The sequence below is a fragment of the Panicum virgatum genome, chromosome 2N, assembly GCF_016808335.1.
Source record: "Panicum virgatum strain AP13 chromosome 2N, P.virgatum_v5, whole genome shotgun sequence".
Classification (NCBI taxonomy): domain Eukaryota; kingdom Viridiplantae; phylum Streptophyta; class Magnoliopsida; order Poales; family Poaceae; genus Panicum; species Panicum virgatum.
Window position 1 is genome coordinate 54,608,343 of NC_053146.1, and position 16,443 is coordinate 54,624,785.

The window sequence follows — 16,443 nt, forward strand, 5'->3', positions numbered from 1 at the left end:
TCCTTCGCCTGCAATGCCATAATATATGAACAGTATGTTATTTTATACTACATCGTTTGGGCCCATATGTCGGAGACCCAACGGCCATGTACGCGGCTCACCTGAGATATAAAAGGGAGGCGCTCGCTGCACACTACAAGCTCTCTCAGGCTCTCAGAGCCCCAGACTCTCTCGAGGCAAAGGGAATACAACACACAGTGGACGTAGGGTATTACGCTCCGGAGGTCCGAACCACTCTAAACGCTGGTGTTCATTGTGTTCTAGATCGAGATCGAACTAGTCCTAGCTAACCCCCGAGTACACACCCTCTGGGCTGAGGCGGGTGCATTACGCCACCCGGCTGTGGTTTGCAGACCACGACATTTGGCGCGCCAGGTAGGGGGTTTTAGCTGGTTTTAGTTCGTCTCTTGCTCGTCTCCATGGTTCGGGTGGCTGAGCACTCCCACCACGACGACGACGTGGAGATGACGGAGGGTGTGGCGTCATCCGCGCCACATGCCTCTCGCCTTCCTGCTCCAGGGACAACCGTGCCCGTGGAGCAGCCATCGTCGCCCCCTCACAAGCTGCGAGCGGCGGAGCGCTGGCGGCAGCTAGGGAGTTGCTTCGCAACCCTCCGGCTGCTGCAGCCTCACCAGACGCGCTGACCGTCTCCTCCATCTGGTTCAGGCCCCTCCCAGTTCTGCAAGGACAGGGCAACGACCTCCGCCTGGCAATGCGGTGGTACCTTACCACCGACGCCAGGGCGGTGCGTCGGCGTCCGTGCGCTCCCCTACCGTGAGGGGTGCACGAACAGAAGACCTGCGGGCAGAACTCAACCGCAAGCGCGCGGGTGAGGACGCCCGCATCTCCGTGGAAAGGGCGCGAGAGCGCCTCCTCAACATTGAGGGTCGCAACCTCAACGCCGACTTGGAAGCAGTGGTACCCAAGCCTCCGGTGAACGCCCGGATAGAGGCGGGCACTCCGGTGGCTGGGGTGGTCTGCGCTGCGCTGGCGGATCACCTCCGCGCGGTGGCATGGCCGTCCAAGTTCCGCCCACACCTGCCGGAGAAATACGACGGTACCACTAACCCGTCAGAATTCCTGCAGGTGTACGTTACCGCCATCACAGCAGCAGGTGGTAACGACGCCGTCATGGCGAGCTACTTTCATGTAGCCTTGACCGGGCCAGCCCGGACTTGGCTCATGAACCTCACTCCTGGGACGATTCAGTCCTGGGAGGAGCTCTGTGCGAGGTTCACAGCGAACTTCGCCACTGCGTACCAGCAGCATGGTGTGGAGGCTCACCTCCACGTCGTGAGGCAGAAACCCGGAGAGACGCTCCGGGCATTCATCTCGCGCTTCACCAAGGTACGGGGTTCCATTCCTCGTATGTCTGATGCATCTATTATCACTGCTTTCCGTCAGGGGGTACGTGATGAGAAGATGCTAGAGAAACTGGTGACGCACGAGGTGGAAAGCGTTACCACACTTTTCTCCCTGGCTGACAAGTGCGCCAGGGCCGCTGAGGGCCGCGCATGGCACTCAGCCCCCAAGACGGAGACGCCAAGGCTGGTGGCTCCGGGGCTACCGCCCAAGGCGGTGGCAAGAAAAAGAAGAACAAGAACCGGAGTTGCGGGGAGCCACATCCCGGCGGTCCAGTCACTGTAGCAGCGGCACCAGCTGCTGCGGCTGTGGCTGGGGGCCAGAATGCACATGACAAACGCTCGCGCCCGCAAGATGGCAGCGGAGGTTCATGCCCAGTGCATCCCACCGCTCGCCACAGTGCCGCTGACTGTCGCGAGATCCAGAAACTTGCGAAGCGCGTCAGTGGGCGGCATGAGCAGGCCTCCAAGGACGGCTCACCCCCTCCTCGCCAGTGGCCTGGCAAGGAGAAGGCCTCCGACAGTGAGACCGCTGCCGGGAAGAAGGAGCTGTGGTACCAATCCCCCGCTCGGGAGCTGAAGGGCGTTTACCGCCACGACAACTCCGACTCCGACAACGAGGAGCGCCGCAAGAAGCTGTACGTAATGTACGGTGGAAAATGGGAGCTTGTCTCCCAGCGGGATGTGAAGACCCTTCGCCGAAATGTCCTTTCGGTGAAGCCGTGGGTCCCGAAGGCGCCGCCGCACCACAAGTGGATGAACACCACCATCTCATTCGGGTCATCTGACTGCCCGGAGAACATGGCCGGGGCTGGTGTACTACCTCTAGTCACCGCCCCTGTCATAGCCAACATCAGGCTCTATCACGTGCTGATAGACGGTGGGGCCGGCCTCAACGTCATCAGCTATGCAGCATTCAAGCAGCTGCAGATCCCGGAGTCCAAGCTGACTCCCTCTCGCCCATTCTCTAGAGTGGGCCCACATCCGGTGTTCCCTCTGGGGAGCATCACCTTGCCGGTCACGTTCGGGACCGAGGAGAACTTTCACACAGAGAGCGTCCAGTTTGATGTCGCGGAGGTGAACCTCCCGTTCAACGCCATCATTGGCCGGCCGACTCTCTACCGCTTCATGGCCATTGCCCATTACGGGTATTTAGTCCTGAAGATGCCTTCCCCTGCCGGTGTCCTCATCGTGTGGGGTGACCGCACCGCTGCCGTCGCTGCAGTTGAGAGATTGCATGCTCTGGCGGCAGAGGCTGCACATTCCGAGGAGGACCCATCCACCACGCAAGCCAGGGCGCCTGCAAGGGCACCTAGGGTTCAGCCGTCTGATCCGGACGACATTCCCGTGAAGACGGTGCAGATTGGAATGGACTCCTCCAGGACCACCCGCATCGCAGGAAACCTGGAGGACAAATAGGAAGACGCGCTCACCACTTTCCTCCGGGCAAATGTGGACGTGTTCGCCTGGGAACCGTCACAGATGCCCGGGATCCCCAGGGAAGTGATCGAGCACCATCTGAGGATCTACCCCGACGCCACACCGGTACGCTAGAAGCCTCGGAAGCAGTCTGTGGAGCGGCAGAACTTCATCCATGAAGAAGTCCGCAAGCTGCTACACGCTGGCTTTATCGAGGAGGTCCACCACCCCGAGGGGTTGGCCAACCCGGTCGTCATCCCAAAGGCCAACGGGAAGCTTCGGATGTGCATCGACTACACCAGCCTCAACAAGGCATGTCCTAGAGACCCCTATCCTCTTCCACGTATCGACCAGATCGTGGACTCCACCTCCGGGTGCGACCTTTTGTCTTTCCTAGATGCATACTCTGGTTTCCACCAGATTTAGATGTCTAGAGAGGATAGGAAGCATACTGCTTTTGTAACAGTGGATGGACTTTATTGCTATATTGTCATGCGATATGGTCTACGGAATGCCTTACCCACGTTTGTACGAGCTATGAACAAAACTTTCTGTAATCTAATTAGAGATATTATTGAGGTATAAGTTGATGACATTGTGGTCAAGACTAAGGTAGGGTCAACACTAGTTGAGGACCTGTCCGTCGTCTTCGACCGGCTGCGCGCCACGCGTACGAAGCTAAATCCCGAGAAGTGCATTTTCGGCGTCTCGGCAGGGAAGCTGCTGGGTTTTCTGGTCTCACATCGAGGCATCGAGGCAAACCCAGCCAAGATCAAGGCAATCGAAGCGATGAGGCCTCCCGGCCGCATCAAGGACGTCCAGAAGCTTACTGGATCTCTGGCTGCTCTTAGCCGCTTCATTTCGAGGCTGGCTGAGAGGGCCCTCCCTCCCTGCCAGTATTGGTGGCTCCAGAGGCAGGTGAGACGTTGTTTTTGTATCTTACTGCGTCTGCAGAGGCGGTCAGCATGGTGCTGGTCACCGAGAGGACGGAGCAAGCTCGCTAGGGAGACACCAGGGTCTCCACGACCAAGGATGGTGAGCTGGACCCCGGACATGGGGGTCCGGAGGAGCCTCGTCCCAGTGGGAACCCAGAACCGCTGGGGGCCCAAGGACCTGGCGTGGTGGATAAGGGCGAGCCGGACCCGGTCGCCAGGGTCCGGACCATCCAAAAGCCAGTCTACTACGTCAGCGAAGTCCTCCACAAGGCAAAGACCAGATATCTTGAGACGCATAAGCTTATCTATGCCATACTTATTGCGTCCAGGAAACTGCGCCACTACTTTCAGGCACACCGAGTTGTCGTAGTGACCTATTACCCGCTAAGAGCGATCCTGCACAACTCCAACGCCACGGGCAACATTGCCAAGTGGGCAGCAGAGTTGGCTGAGTTCCAGCTGGACTTCCAGCCTCGCCATGCAGTCAAGAGCCAAATCCTGGCTGATTTCATAGCGGAATGGACTCCTTCCCCGAGCAATTCTGGGGTCCGGACCTCAACGCTGGACCCCCGGACCCGGAAGTCAGGACACCAGTCTTCACTGAGCCCCACTGGACACTCTTCTTCGACGGATCCATCCGCAAGCAGTGGGCTGGAGCTGGTGTGGTCCTCATCGACCCAAACGGAGATCAGCTGAAGTACATGGTGCACCTTGAGTTCAAGGCCACCAACAACATGGCGGAGTACGAAGCTCTGATCTTTGGCCTGACGCAAGCCCTGTCTCTGGGAGTCCGGCAGCTTCTGGTGAAGGGAGATTCTCAGCTAATCATCAAGCAGGTCCGAGGGGATTGTAGCTGCAACAATCCCTAGCTCGCGGCATACCTCATTCACGTGAGGAAGCTCGAGAAGGACTTCGACGCCTTGGAACTGCAACATGTTCCCCGCGAACTCAACTCAGTAGCAGATGATCTCTCTGCGAGAGCATCTACCTGGGCATCTGTGCCCGAAGGCGTCTTTGAAAGACGGTTGCTGAGGCCTACCGCCCAGCCTGCCGAACTGGGTGAAGGGGATCAAACTAGCACCTCGAAGCTAGCGGTCTCGGCGGCATTCCACCTGTGGTGCCCGCCCTGGGTTGTGAGCTCTGTTGAGGATCCTGGAGACATTATAGAGCCACTCCCACCTGCTAAGGGAGCTCCCGATGCATGGATCTCCGAGATCCGGGACTACCTGAAGGACAATATCCTTCCTGATGACGATGTGTCCGCTGAGCGCATAGTATGATTGGCTAAACGCTATGCGGTGGTAGAAGGGGATCTCTACCGCCGTGGCGCCAATGGTATCCTCATGCGGTGCATTTCCCAGGAAGAGGGCCGCGAGCTGCTCACGGAGATCCACGGAGGCAAGTGTGGAAGTCATTCCTCATCTCGCACGCTTGTTGATAAGGCCTTTCGGCATGGCTTCTACTGGCCGACAGCACCCCAGGATGCGGGTGAACTGGTAAAGTCCTACAAAGCATGCCAGTTCCATGCAAAGCAAATACACACACCGGCTCAAGCTCTGCAAATGATCCCGCCCTCATGGCCATTTGCCGTATGGGGCGTGGATATCCTGGGGCCGTTCCCCCGGGCCGTCGGCGGGTACCGGTTCCTCTACGTCGCCATTGACAAATTCACAAAATGGCCGGAGGTTACCCCTGTGGTGAACATCACCAAAAAATCAGCAGTCGCATTCCTCAAGTCCATTGTGTGCAGATTTGGCATCCGAAACCGCATCATCGCGGACAACAGGACCCGATTCAAAAGCAGACTCTTCCAAGAGTACTGCGAGGACATCGGCATCCAGCTATGCTTTGCGTCCGTGGCACACCCCCGCAGCAATGGACAGGTCAAGAGAGCGAATGGAGAGATCCTCAGGGGACTCAAGACCCGCACTTACAACTGCTTGAAGGAGCATGGTGCCAAATGGGTTGATGAGCTATCGTGCGTACTATGGGGCAACCGAACCACACCCAGCCGAGCCACCGGGGAGACTCCATTCTTCCTGGTCTACGGGGCTGAAGCATGCCTTCCCCCGGAAATTCACCTAGGCGCACCACGGGTCCAGACTTTTGATGAATCCATGCAGGAACAACTGCGGCGTGATGATGTGGACTTCATAGAAGAACAAAGGTGGCGAGCAGCAATCCGAAATGCACGCTACAACTAGGCGCTTAGGCGCTATCACCAACGGTTCGTGCACAGTAGGGAGCTCCGAGCTGGCGACCTCGTCCTGAGGTGGATCCTAAACCGAGCAGGGCTCCACAAACTCTCCCCCAGCTGGGTGGGGCCCTTCAAGGTTACAGAAGTATGCCGGCCCGGATGCGTTCGCCTTGCCACAGAAGATGAGATGCCGCTACCCAACCCATGGAATATAGAACATCTCCGTAAGTCCTTTGTAATAAGATAGAATTAGCGTGCGGCCCAGAGCGGTGGGGGTCCGACCTCGTAAACCCTGCCTCTGGCATCCATCGCACCATCGGCTAGCATTAACGCGCGGCCCAGAGCGGTAGAGGTCCGCCCTCATAAACCCGGCCTCTGGCATCCATCGCGCAAGCCATGTATATCAAGTTGCAAAGGAAAGATTTGCTCCCAGTTCTGTCTTTGTGTCAAAATTTTATTTCGCATTTAGATTCTCGAGTTTTTACCTTTCTAACGCCCGCGCGGACTTCCACTCTGGTCGCTACAGCTAAGATCTGTATTGAGTTGCTGGGCTGCCGTACAGGTACGGACCCTCTTGCTGCTGGGAGAGGGGTCCGGACCCCTAGGGACCTGCTCTGGAGAGGGGGTGCTTATTTTCTGGGGTGGTCCGGAGTCCTGTGTAGCCGCTTAGCCGGTTCCGTACCCAAAACCTACACACTCCACCACCCTGTAGCGAGTGCTCCAGTATTCGGAGCTGGGTAATTAGGGGCTCGGACCTCGTTCTAGCTCAAGGGTTGGTTTCCTAAGTCCTACATGGCAGGTCCAGCTCCGTATCTCAAAGGATCGAGTACGACAGAATGACCTCACTCACTGCTAGGAGGGGTCTGGAACATCGGAGCCAGGTCCGGTAAGTCGTGTTTGTTTCCTGGAGTGGTCCGGAGCCCTGTGTAGCGCCTTAGCCTGGTTCCGCACCCTAAGCCTACACACTCCACCGCTCTGTAACAAGCATCGTACTGCATGGACCTGCGCATCCGGAGCTCCAGACCTCATACTAGCCTGGGGGGCGGTCCAGAATAGGTCCCGCGGGCCTGCTGCTAAGCTGTGACTTTGAGTGGTACGTAGGTTAAGCATTGATTGGTGGTAGCTAGCCTCAAACCATTGAGCCTACCTACGAGGGGGTCCCGGCATCCGCTTTAAGGCTCCATGCAGATCGAGGTCCAGTCTCTGTGGTAGACAGACTCAAAACAGCTAAGCCTGTCTCCCAGGGGGCCCGGAGCATTCGCTTTGAGCTAGACATCACGGATCGATTCTGCATGCATCAAACAGCTAAGTTGCAGTATCATTACTACCATACAAGCGAGTTTGATTTTTCTCTCTGTAGTTTTTTCTGCTATACAGGGAATAAGTCGCTCGTTCGAGTTGCAATCTATGCTACACCTACGCCCAATGACATTTGCTCAACCTCATACGGGGGTCCGGAGTGTCTTCTTCGGCTCCGATGGCAGATAGGTTCTAACAACTGAACCTATCTACCAGGGGGCTAGGGCGCCGGGGTGCTACATATCGCAAACCACAGCAATTGACAAATAGCTAAGTTGAAATTTTCTTCTATTTAAAATTTCAACAAGTACAATATTTTTACATCTACAAAAAACAAAACAAAAGTGCTACTGCTGTGATGGCCCAGCTTCGGACTCTACAGGATCACGCTTGAAGTAGGCAGCGACGAAGTCGACGACGTCCCGCACGCCTTTTCGAGCAGAGGCCTCCGTCTCCGCCACTGGACCATCGACCACGGGGGCTAGCGAGATGGCTGGGTCGTGGCTCCGGAGGCAGGTCAGAATGTGCTCCGCCACCATCCGGATCAGCTCGCGGCCCTCGGATTCAAGCTGGCCAGCAAGGATTGGCTCCAGACGCCGGAGTCTGTCTGAAGCAGAGTTCAGCACTGGGAGGGCGTCAACAATCGAAGCTGGCGGCCTCGCCACTTGGATTGGACTCATTCCAAGTGGCACCAGCGCTGAGCTCGCTTCGCTCGCCCAGTCGATGATCCGCTGGGCCCCCCTGAGCTGGTCCTTCTGCAGCTTCTGGACCGCCTCCTGGACCACCTCCTGCACCCGGGTGTCCAGTGCTGCCTGGGCCGCCTCCACCTCGCGGGTCCTCTCCTGGAGCTTGGCCACCTTCTTTGCCGCCGACTCGTTCAGGGACTTGAGGGCCTCGCGCTGGCGCTCAAGTTGGAGCTCCATGTTGGTGGCATGTGATTCCCGCTTTGCAAGGGACTTCCTATCCTCCTCAAGCTCCAACTCGGCAATAGCCTGCTTGCTGGCGGTCTCCTGCAGCTACTCGCGCCATCCGTGCAGAGTCTCAGAGAGCTTGTTGAGCTCCAGCCGGCGGACCTCGAGTCCCTGGCTGTGAGACTCGAGCTCCGACCGCTGTGCCGCGAGGTTGGCCTCCTCCTTGGCAACGGCCTCCTCCCGCAGCACCAAGGCCTCTTCCCGACTCGCCGCCGCAAACTCCAGGTCGAACACCTTCCGAAGATTGGCTCGGTAGGACTCAAGGTCGGCCTTGAGTTCGGACCGAACACGCGCAGCATGGGAGGCTTCGGCCTTCATGCGCCCCTCCAGGCGGGTGTGCCAGTCGCCGAGGCGCTGGCGCTCGCTCTCCAAAGCAGCCCACTCCCGCTTGAAGGCCGCCTCGGCGGTAGAGGTCGCCTCCTCTATCGTCCGCCGGACCCGGACTAGCACCTGGGGGAGGGGAGCCGCTTCCTCCTCCGGGGGACCCTGCAGGAGCCGCCCACCAGAGACCTCCTCCAGCTCTTCCTCCGCCGCAGGTTGGGCGCTGGGGGAGGGGACGTCCGGTACAGACATCGGAACCTCAGGTACCGGGGTGCTCGCCGTTGTTGCGCCCGCTGCTGCTGAGCTCGCCGTCGCCAAGCCCGGTGTCGGCGCGACTGCTGCCATAGCTGGGGCTTCAGAGGCCACCACGTCGGGTGTAGCTGCGCCTGGCGCTGGCGCATCCGCCGTCGCCACATCGGGCGCTGCTGCGTCTAGCACTGGCGCATCCGCCGTCGCAAGGTGGGCGCCATCGGGTTAGCGGAAGCCGCCGCACCCGAGCTCCCTGCACCCGCCGTCGCCGCCGAGGCCCTGGTCGCCTGGACCCCCACTGATGTGCCAGCAGCGGTGGAAGAACTGCTTGGGCGAGAGGCCTTGGCAAACAAAGAGAGGAAGCCTTCAGCAAAAAGCGAAGCATCGAGAATAAGGGGAGTGAATGAAAGGACACTTACGCTAAAGCGCCGGGTCTCCAGCGTCCACGGAGGCTCGACGACTGCTTCTGCTGCTGCTGCTGTTGCAGCCGGGGGGAGACATCTCCCGGCGGTGGTGGTGACGGCGCGACTACTCCGGGGGTCCCGCGAGGGCCAGGGGCCCGGGAGCTACCCTGGCCCGCGTCCTTAGTGGTCCTCTGACGCTTTGCGGCGGGCTCCACAACTGGGGTCCCGTCGCCGCGGTGCAACCTGCGCCGACCCGCTTCCCCCGACGACGCGCCGGAGCTGCTCCGGGCCTGGCTGGGACCGCTCGTAGCGGCGCTACCAGCCAGGGCCTGCTTGCCCTTGACAGAATGGCCGGACCCCCCGGCGCTCGGCACGGCTTGTTCCCCTGATGCACCAGGGATCCGGATCCCACGGTCTAGGTCGCCTCCAGTCTGGCGCGCTGCCAGCCCATCGTCATCGAGGGTCGGCAAGGTGGCCAGCACCGCAGTCCTCAGGCGTGACCCTTGCCAAGCCCTGCAGGTGCAAGTCCTCTCAATTAAGTTGACTACAAACCTGTAGCTGCTGGCAGAACACTCCTTAGCACAAAGTTCTCCAATACCATCAGGTGAGCTTGTGATAACTTCAATGTCAAGGTTATAGCTGTCTTCCCTCAACTTTTGAACTATATGAGGCAGAATCTTGCATTGAAACTGCTGGACAATTCGTTTCCTTTGATTCCATTTAATCAAGATCCGTTGTCTAATGGTATCCATCAGGTCATCCAGGTTCTTGCTCTTATGATCCTTTACCTGCGAATATAGCAATTAGTGGTTATGTACTGTTGAAAAGAAATCAGTGCAAAGAAAGTGGCCAAAAAATGAACTTATTGCTTACCCAATTGTTGAAGGACTCAGCCAAGTTATTTGTAATATAATCCACCTTTGACAATGTGGAGAATTGGCTCCTGGTCCATAATTTCTTATGGTTTTCCTGAAGATATTTCATAGCCTCTGGTTTGTGTTCAGCCATTGCTTGATAATGTTTCTCAAACATGTAAGGATTCCAAGAATATGCAGATTGCCATAGATTTTCATCAAAAATCTGTCCACTATACCTTTTCTTGAAATTTTGAACTAGGTGATACATACATTCTCTATGTTCAGCTTTTGGAAAAACCTCACTAACTCCATTCATCACTGCCTGCCCACAATCAGTACTGAATGTAAGGCCAACCGGACTGGCTATAGCTTCCTTCAACCTTTGCATGAACCACACCCAATTCTCATTTGTTTCAGAGTCAATCACACCAACAGCTACTGGGTACATCCAGTTATGGCCATCAACTGCACAAGCTACGCACAACTGGCCCCTGAACCTTCCAGTCAAAAATGTATTATCTACAGCAAGATATGGCCTACAACCCCTTAGGAACCCATCAACACAAGGTGTACCATCTACCACGACAGTTGAGAGCAACGATTCGAATTTCTAGCTTGAAGCGACTATTGTCATCCATCATACAGATGAGCAACAATGCAGCCTCATCACATATGCAAGCAAATACAAGCCAATCACACCCCTCTGCTTTCATGAGCAATCGAAATCGCGAGAAAAAATCAGTAATGTACCTGGCGCGTCTTCGAGCTCAACCTGCCGGCGCTGCCGTACTCCCCAATGTGGCCCCACTCCGCAGCGCCCCCTCGTGCCCCCGACGACGGACGCGCAGCGCCCCCACGCGGCCAGGGCGGCACCCCCTACCGCCCCGACGCGCGGGCCCCCGACGCCGGGCACACAGCACCCTGGCGCGGGCCGACGCCGGACGCGCGGCGCCCCGGCGCGGGCCCCCGATGCGCGGCACCCCGGCGCTCCTCCACACACGGCCGGGAGGCAAGGCCGGCACGGATCCAAGGGGCGGTAGGCGGCGGCCGGCTGGCGGACATAGATGCGCCGGCGCGCTAGGGTTCAGGGGAGGGAGGGGCGCAGAGTGGAGTGAGGAGATTGACTCGTGGAGTAGCACTAAGGGATAAATGGAACGAGGGCACAATCGACAATTTCATAGGTGGGTGCCACCCGTCAGAGATGCGAATCTGTTAAATTCTAATACCAGATGGACGGAATGGTACATACGTCAAAATAAAAAAAATACAATAATATAAAAGTGTCACCAAACTTTTTAGTGGTATAGACATCGGGACATCTTTTGTAATGATATACGTGTCCTAAACTCCCGCAAACACCACCCCACCCCGTTCCGTCTCTCGTCGCCCTCCCGTTCGCCGCCGCGGCATCGGGAAACACCACGCAGGCCACGCCGCCGCCGGGGATCGGCGAGGATGTTCTACTCGCACACGATCCTCGCGCGGAAGAGCCCGCTGGGCACCGTGTGGATCGCCGCGCACCTCGAGCGCAAGATCAAGCGGCCGCAGATCGATGGCATCGACATCCGCACCTACGCAGGTCCGTCGGTCCCGTCCCTCGCTCCCTCGGTGATCGCACATTGAGCGAAAATCTTGCCCCCGATCAGCGTATTGCAAGTTGAAGGATGAAAAAAAAATGCATTGGTTGGGTTTTGGGAAATAATCATACGTGGACTAATTTCTCCTATTACCGTAACTGCTACTGGCTCATGTTTTGTTTAAATATTTTTTATTGTTGTAGGATTTTGCTGAAGATAAAAAGAAGTGTTTTTTGGGGTTTGTTGGGCGACTCTTGTTTAGATTATTTTCTCCTTGTTAGGATTCGTTAATGGCGTTCAGTTACTGGATGGATTTTTGTGTAACGATTTGTTGTTATCACAACATTATTGCAGAAAATTTGAAAGAAGGCTATTTGGTTGGGTTTTTGGGAAAGAACAAAATGACCTCCGGTCTCAGAACTCAGTAAAGTAGCAACTATATATCGGCTGTTTGTGCAGATGTTCTTGCTTTTTGTGCCCAAAGATATGATCTTCTGAACCAACCATGTGCATTTGATACTGACGGTGAAGTCAATGTGCCAGTTAGATTTTCTATTAAAATTGAAAAAAGGGAAGTAATTAGTAGTGCTAGTTATTGTTCCTTCTTTTGAACTAACCTTTTCCCGTCGGTCCACAAAAAATCAGTCAGTAGTAATATCCTTGCAATTTGGTGAGACAATGATTTCGGATGAATGGAAGATGTCTGAGAATTGATCCTTGTGGTCACTTTTAATATAATTGTTAAGCACTGAGACGATATCCCTTAAGTTACTCGGCATTCATGGTGGTGGTGCTATTCTACATTCAAGATATTTGGATTGTTTTTTTGTGTGTTTATGACTCTCTTATTCTGTATTGCCATAGTCATCTAATGCATGCCCTCTGCCTTTGCAGAGAGTATAATGTTTCCTGAGGTTCCAATCGCCTTAAGATTATCAGGGCATCTTCTCTTAGGCCTAGTTCGCATTTATTCATGGAAGGTGAACTTTCTGCAATACTGTTGTTTTATTGAACTTTCTGCAGAACATCCGATAATCATCAAAAGACTCCTGATCAGATTACTTTGGAAGGTAAGGGAAGTTCAATAAAGTAAATGCTCATGGACAATGCAATTCCTATGTTTAATTAAGTATCACCCTGGTGTTGCAGGAGGAGAATATATGATGATAGATCTTGATGAGGTATTCTTTATTATCCAAGTTTTTTTTGCATTCTTTTGTACTTCTCAAATCACTAACATTTTGCTTATGCAACGCTGCAGGATGATAGAGTAGAGCCATCGGCTAGTTATGTATCACCATATATGGGGCCTGAACCAGTTGAGCCAGAGTATGTTTCTTGAATATTGTCTCTATTCTTTCTAGTGTACTCATGTAACCTTTGCAATCATGTCCAGGACATTCCCTCGGTTTGATGATGGTTTTGGAGCAAGTAACACTCTTAGTGACGAGATTCCTCTAGACCCTCCAGGCAATATGCCAGAAAACCCCAACATTGAAAATCCGTCAAATGGAGCATATGATCCGCCAGAAATAATGCGAGAAGCTCCACGGGAGGGGCCTGACCACTTTACAGATTCAGTTTTTCGAAATGATGACCCCATGGTGGTGGACCAGGATTCTTCACCATTTGTGCAGAACAAGGTCATCACCCCTCCATCAATGGATGAACTTCTTCCGCTGGTCAACAATTAGCTGGGATATACGTACCTTTACAAACTCCTAACACATGTGATCTTATTGATGATGTCAGGCCCCTAAATTCTGGTAAGTATTTGTTTGCTGAGACATTATGCAGCTGAAGTATTTCTGTCTGTCTTCACTTCTCTTGCAATTTAACATAATTGAACCTATTTTGTAATTCCGCCAGCATGAGTAGTATGGTATGCTAAAAGGTCAAGAGAAATGGATTTTATTGTGATGGTGAAACTCTCATGATCCAACTTCCCTTATCTTTTTTTATTTCAGACAACCAGTTACCTGAATTGCGTCTTGAACCATCACCATCTTCGCCTCAAGCACAAGATAACAAAAGAAAGAGAGAGATGATCTTTGACTATGTAATAGAGCTGAACGACAAGTGAAACTTTCTGACCCCCATTGGAAACAATATTCATATCTATTTACTTGAGCAGTAGTCACAACAGCAGGCTGCCATGACAGTATACTTTTACCATCACAAATGCTGTACGGTCATTTTTTTCGATAATGGAGATTAATGTTTGGCCTCTGCACCAACTAGGGATCTACATAGCCATGTATATATCTTTTAAATTGTGTACACCAGGAATCTACATAGCCACAACTCAACCACCAGACCCAAGATGCTTTCACCGGCATATGGTAGTGATAAGAAACATGATTTCCTGATGTCCTCTTCTGTTAAGTGTTAACAGTAATGGAGTTTGAGCTTCTCTTTTACGGCTGTATGAAGGAACAGATTCATGGTCCAAAAGATAAGTTACTCTGCAAGAGAAGAAAGACACCACAAACAGCCCTGGATATGTGGAAATTCAGCAGGTCTGGTAGAAAGGACAGCAGCTTTTTGCTTGAACCCTTGGTGCAAGGTAAGCTGGTATGCTCTTTGATTTCAGAGGTTTCAGCTGTCTTCACTTCTCGAAAGACCATGACATACGCATACCCCAAATTCACTACTTTTCAGGGATGTGCACTTACCTACATGTAACCTATGATAGAAACTTTCCCCGTGTGAGTGACCCTGATGCTGAGCCTGACTCTAGTGAACCCATGGCTGATTATGGTGGTAGTCAGGATGCTCCTGAAACACAGCTCACCCCGAAGTCTCATGAAAATGAGGATACCCTGCCTGAAGGTGTTTTGACCCCAAATTCTCCGAAAAATTCAGATGGACAGCCTGGACCGCAGCCCACGCCCAAGTCACCTGGAGGAGCAGGTGCAGCACAAGATGGAGATACATTGCCCGAGTTCCCTCGATTCTCCCTAGTAGATATGCCATCCCCAATAACAGAAGATGATTCTCCTTTCAAAACTGTCCGTCGAACTCCACATTCTGGACTCGGAGGAACTGGTGTTACTGAAATGCCACAATCTGTCAGGACCAATTCATTACCTGGACAAAGTACTCCCCACTCTGATCATATGGCGTCCCTGTTTCCAGTCAATGATGATTATGATGATCAGCCAGAGATTCCAGGGCTCTTATGTACTCCTGGTGGCATATCTGATCCAGATACTGGAACCACAGGATTAGGAAGCATGTCTGCTAGGACAAGGTAATGAGAAATGTTTGAGCTTATCGTGCCATTCGTATTCAAGTGCAAGTTGTGACTTTTTATATGGCATTGTAGAGCTGTTGCACTGTTCTTCAAGGACCATGTGCCTTCAACCCCTTCTGATGAGCAGCCTGGAAAATTCAGTTTGGCCAGAATCTTGGAAGGGAAAGTAAGAAAGCAAGCTGCACGGATGTTCTTCGAGACAATGGTAATTTTTAGAATTTTTGCTAGTGTTTTTTCTTGCAGTTTTCATTTTACTAAGCAGGAGGCAGTTTCCTTTTGCTGATTTGGATTTTATATATCTTTTTCCCGTAGGTTCTGAAGAGTTATGACTACATTGATGCCCAACAAAAAGAGCCTTATGGTGATATTGAAATCTCAGCTAGACCTTCACTTGCAGAAGCTAAACTTTAACGTAGCGATTCAAAATTTTAGTGGGAATGACATGTAGTTTCATCTACGAGTAGAGAGTAGGAATGACAAGCAGTAGTTTACTGAACAATGCATGCTGTGATGAGTAGCTGGTGAACCTACTATTTTTTTTAAATAAAACCATATAATGTTATCGTGATCTGTTTTCGTGTGAGCTACAGAAAACATTATTTCCTGCAGTTTAACGTCCAGCTGGCATAAAAAGCTGGGTATCAAGCAAATTGATCAAGGGGGTCAAATGGGTATAATAAAATTTTCTTCTAGCTTATATTGCACATGATGTGATAGTCGATTATAATCTCATCAGAAATGTTTCATGGTGAATTAGCTTAGGGAATATCTGTGTAAATTGTGCGGTATGATTTATACTTCTCTCATGTGCGTCTAATAAGAAAGTTCTCATTATAATTTAGGAAGTGAAAGCAAGCCTCCAGAAACATCCCAAAATTTATTCTTTTTTAAAATAGTATTTGATTATTACAAAATAGTTATTCGCTGGGTAAATAAAAAATTTTCCGGCACACCCAACCCGGGCGTTAGGTAAATTGCTGATTTTTTTTCTCGAACGCGCAGGAGAACTGCACGTCGTTGTATTAATAGATAGAAAAAACGGTCCAAATTACAATGTCGAAACCACGGCCTAGGTTAGTTTTTGTTACATGCGCGCCTAATAAGAGCTAAACAACCACATCCAAAACACTGCAGCATTCCAACTATGGCAGCAGCTCCCCCAACGCTTTTGCTCCCGATAAATTGCTGATTTGCACAGAGCGAATTTACTATGGGCTTGTCCAGTGTCCTTATCCTCAGCGTTTACCTCTGAGGCGGTGTTTGTTTCAAGCGGCATGCCAGGGTCTCGACACAGCCATCTGCAGTGGCCATGTCCTGTTCCGGGGTCGCGTGGGATCGAGGTATAATTTAGCTATCAGTTAGTTTAGGTCTAAAAATTGGCACTTTCAATATTTGTAGCTAAACTATAGCATGTCACTAGAAATTTTTTTGAACCTTAAAAGAGGGAAAAGTATGGATTCTATATTTTCGCACTAAACTAGTGAAAGCATATATCTCATACCCAGATTTTGACGTACCCTGACTTTGTTTGGCAAGTCATGCTATTGGCTTGCTATGATTTTAGCTGAGTAAAAATTGGAATCCATCCAAGCCACCT

General features: G+C 52.7%; 1 pseudogene; it reads left to right on the forward strand.

Annotated features, from left to right (window-relative positions):
* Positions 1-11,416: 11,416 nt before the first annotated feature.
* On the forward strand, positions 11,417-15,408 carry LOC120662780 (annotated as a pseudogene).
* The last annotated feature ends 1,035 nt before the right edge of the window (positions 15,409-16,443 follow it).